At 39.4% G+C, this 4,492-nt stretch overlaps 1 protein-coding gene across 1 annotated transcript in view; it reads left to right on the top strand.

Annotated features, from left to right (window-relative positions):
- LOC110561735 (vomeronasal type-2 receptor 116-like) overlaps window positions 1–4,492 on the top strand; it is a 799,658-nt gene that overhangs the window by 725,815 nt on the left and 69,351 nt on the right.

Below are 4,492 nucleotides of genomic sequence, written 5' to 3'. Positions count from 1 at the left end.
GTTTACTGGTCTTTTGTGCTGCATATGCCTCCCAAATCTTTTAGTCAACTAAACTATGATTATTTTTGTTTGTTTTTAACCATGTTTATCCTGGACCTCCCTCTATATATTATGATGCTGTAATATTAACATTTGAGAAGAATAAAGAACTCAGAAGATCTTCACTTTTTACCAAGTTACATGCTCATCTGCCTTTAGTAAAATAGAAAGTATTTATAATTTGATTTTTAAAGATATATTTTCGCTTTATTTTATTTTTAATTAAGTATATTTGTAGGAGCCTGTGGAAGTATATGCACACTAAGTGCAGGTATCCCTGGAGGCCAGAAGAAACTTTCAGATTTCCTGAAGGTAAAATTAAAGGAGATTGTAACCTGACTGATGTGCACAGTAGGAACTGAACTTCGGTATTCTAGAGCAATGGCGAGATTAATTGGCTAATTAATTAGTTAAGAGCACTTTTTGCTCTTGAAGACCTCTGTGAATGTGAAAACATCTGCTAACAAAAGATCTCCATTTTTACTTGTTAATTACATGCTAATTGCAGGCTGAATGTCTCTTCTCTGGATAGAAGTACCCTGCTGTTTAAGGTTGGAGCCCTCTCCTGGATAGCCATTCTAAGCTAGATATTAAGGTGTAGGACTCCCTCTCCCCATCAGAGCCTCCTGATCTCTCAGATGCCACCAAACCACATTTGTTGGATGGCCTTGGACACAGATTCTAGCTAACTCTCCACTCTCTTTACCTATAGGATAATTATTTGGTACTGTGTTCTTGTTCATATGATAGGAGTGTGCTGTTCAATGCAAATCAAGCATCCTAGATGTGCCTAATTTTAAACAATTATATACACCAATCCTTGGAGCACCCCAATCGCAAGGGGTATATAGCCTTTGTTTTTTTGAATTAAAGTAGAACTTGCTCTCTGTGGTAGTTCCCAAAATGTCTGATCTCTGTCATGCTTGATGGCCTTCCAATCTTTTCACCTAATTTTCCCCTCCTGCTTTCCTGGGTTGGTGGGAAACATGAGGCTGGAGGAGAACCACCTTATCTCTGTAATTCTTGGGATCAAAAGTTGCAGACATCACAGCATTTCTGGATGTGAGGTCCCCAATCAACCAGTGCCTTGGGGGTGGGACTCTGTAAAATGAGTTACAACTAATGTTTATTTCACAGTAATGTTGCAGGCAAGCTTCAGGTTACAGAATCTTCTCAGTTGAACACAGTGGCCTATGGAGAAGAAATAAGAGCAGAAATTTGAGGCCACCCTGTTTAACTGCCCTCCCTTACATAAAAGAGGAGATTAGGCTTATTTGATAATCATTACCCAGTGGAGACCATGCTCTCTAAAGTTCATATTTCCATAGATATAGGTTTCAAATCTGAGACAAATGGCAGAGGTGCCTATTTATCACATTAGCTGCCAATTTACTCCCAGAAATCCCTCAGTCCTTCCAAAGCATAATATGGTTCTTTTGGCTGGCATACCCCACTCCTTACCCTGAATTTTCCTAGTCTGGGCTAACCTCTTGTCCCCATATCAACTTTTAGATTGCTTTGCAAGGTCAGGTAAAATGTTTTAACTAATGACTCTGATGTAAAAAATCTTAGAGAACCATGTAAAGTTAAGAAAATACACTCTTATATAACTACTCTTAGTAGTAAAGCCAGGGACTCTTTAAGGTTGATGAGCAGAAATAAAAGCCCAAGGTAGCACTTGCTGACTGGACACTCTCCAGCTGGGCCTGTAACTGAGACAACAATTGATTTCTTTATACTTGTTTTTGCCCTCAGCTTCTTGATATGATTTAATAAAAGTTATTAATGAGCAGGTGCACACTCCACCATTTAAAGTAGAGGTGGCTGATTGTTTTTTATATATAAAAGTTTAGATTTGTGATACTTTAAAGACTTTTATAAGATTATTTTTATTGTAATTGATTCTTGGTTACCCAAAATTTCACCTTGCCAGGAAAGAAATGCTGGCTGAGAAGTTAAGTTGCTTGCTTATCTTGTTAATTTATCACAATTTGGTTAATTACAAGTGTATATGGGGTCTTGGGAATAACTTGTTTTTTATATTTGTTTCTCACCCATAATATGTAAAACATTTGATCATGTGAAGGTATAGGGGAATATGTGGGTTTTTTTTTCATATATTCATTGTACTCAACTCAAAGAAAAATTGAGTTTAACCACATTGTGTGTTTAGCTTGAAAGATCTTGCTGGGATAGATAAGCTGTGGAAAAAGAGTAAAAGTGTGGTCTGAACTGGCCTTCTGGGTCTTGTTCCATCCACTAAGGTGTATGTATGTTGGGTGGTTTGGACCTCACTCTCTGGAGTTTGTTTCATCTGAAAAGATGTATGTATATGTATGTATGTAAGGTTGGGATGGAGCTTGCTCTTTTTTGTTTGTTCCATCCATCGTGATGTATGTATATGTAGGTAAGGTGGTTTGGTGCTTGCTCTTTGGAGTTTGTTCCATCCACCTATATGTATGTATGTATGTAAGGTGGTTTGGAACTTACTCTTCAGAGTTTCTTTCCAAAAACAAACAAGCAAACAAAAAGTCATTTCTTTTGAATGCTCTATCACATCCCAGAAAAGAGCCCTAAATGGCAGAGTAGATAGTTGTAAGCTGCCTTTGTGGATGCTGGGAAATGAACTCAGGACCTCTGGGAGAGCAGCTGGTGCTCTTAACCACTGAGCCATCTCTGGAGCCCCCAAGTGCTTATCTCTTAGACTGCTTAGAATCCCCTGCCTTGGGAATATCGCAGCCCACTAGGGCCTAGGACTTCCTCCATCAATTAACAATTGCCATTTCTGAATTTCAGTGACCTGATAATTATTAACTGACTATCTTCACACCTAATGGACCAGCTTTGACAGCTCAGCATGGCCAAATTCCATATTGTATGATTGGCTTTCCCTTGTGATCCCCTGGCTGGGAGCTGCAGCCCTGGCCAGTGTCAAAAGAAGGAGGGTCATCTGCCACCGCCTTTGTGGCTAGACTGTAATTGTTGGTTCCACCATATGTGTGCACTTTGATTTCTAGTTTATACATGATACTGTCTTTCTCCCTTCCCTCCCTCCCTCTCTCTTTCTCTTTTTAATTTTTTTTTAAGACATGGTTTCTGTTTGCAACCCTGGCTGTCCTGGAACCCCTCTGTAGACCAGGCTGGCCTCAAACTCGGACATCCACCTGCCTCTGTTTTCCAAGTGCTGGCATCAAAGGTGTGTGCCCTCACTGCCAGGCTCCCTGTCCTTCTCAAAGTTTCCTTCAGAAAATTATTCCCAAAGACCCTCCATGGTTCTTCAGACTGTTCCCTAAAGGAACTGCTACACTAACCTCAGAAAGTCTGTAGAGCATAAACATGTGTTATGCAAGCATAAAATTATGCAAAGAGACAAGACACATTTCCTACGGGAATCAGCTTCCTGGAAGTCCCTAGCAAGAAACCTAACATGGTTATCTAAGCCGAAAGACATATTTTAAGTCCCACGCTTATTTGGTTACAAGACTGGAATTGATGAACTCCTTTTTTGCTGTTTCTCTATGATTCTTGAAACAGTACAATTAACTATTCAAGGAAACATTTCTAAGAGATCACTAAAAGCTTTAGCAAATAAGAGTAGAAGGAAAATAAAATTTTAGGAGAGGTAATAAATCAGATTCAGCATCAGGAATTGCTTGTGGAAAAACCAAACATTGTAGGTAGTAAAAGGACAAGAGTTTTAGGGCTTTCTAAAGAAAATGTTTAATCAGGATCTGTTGGGATAAATGCTCTGGATATTCCCACTGCAGTAAAGCTACTACAAAACCATTACCTAACACAGGTATTTATGATGAGGCAGAAAGAAGATGGGCAAACATAGGAGCTCAAAAAGGTTTGTATTATACTATAAGTTTTACAGACAGACTAGCTCAAGCATCTTAAGGAAAGATTGTAAATCTTTAGGAAGCCAAACAGAAAAAATTCCCCTCAGTGCTTACCTCCAGGGGAGTTTAAATCTTTAGCTGACCTAGTTGGGAGGATTATTAACAGCCCCTAATTAACTAACAATAAAATATGTAGACAGACCACAAGTTTAACAAGCCCCTGGCCCTCTAAATTGGCAAACAAGTCACTAGTTCTATGTTTGCTCTGCTTAAGAGGCTGTTAGGCCAAGATTTTTTGTAGACACAGCTTCTACCAGGTTACTCTTTCAGTTAAAATATAAACTTTGTAAATGTTCCGGGGGATATGTCAACTTTAAGGTGCTTCTTTGTAAGATTACTATAAAAGTGTTGGCTTGACTTCAGTAAAGTGCAGAAGATCCAAACCAATACCACCTAGTGTGGGTCTGACTGTCATTTCGCCTATCTGTGCCTTCCTGATATCCGAATTCTCTGATTTTCCCGTGGATGCAGGGCATCCAAGGGAGCTGGTCCGAGGCAAGGAACACATAGTCTTGCTGTACAGATCTCTTGGATGAAACTAATGGTGGCCA

The sequence above is a fragment of the Meriones unguiculatus genome, assembly GCF_030254825.1.
Source record: "Meriones unguiculatus strain TT.TT164.6M chromosome 13 unlocalized genomic scaffold, Bangor_MerUng_6.1 Chr13_unordered_Scaffold_34, whole genome shotgun sequence".
Taxonomy (NCBI): Eukaryota; Metazoa; Chordata; class Mammalia; order Rodentia; family Muridae; genus Meriones; species Meriones unguiculatus.
The sequence above is the reverse complement of the archived record's forward strand: the minus strand, read 5'-3'. Positions and strand labels throughout refer to the sequence as shown.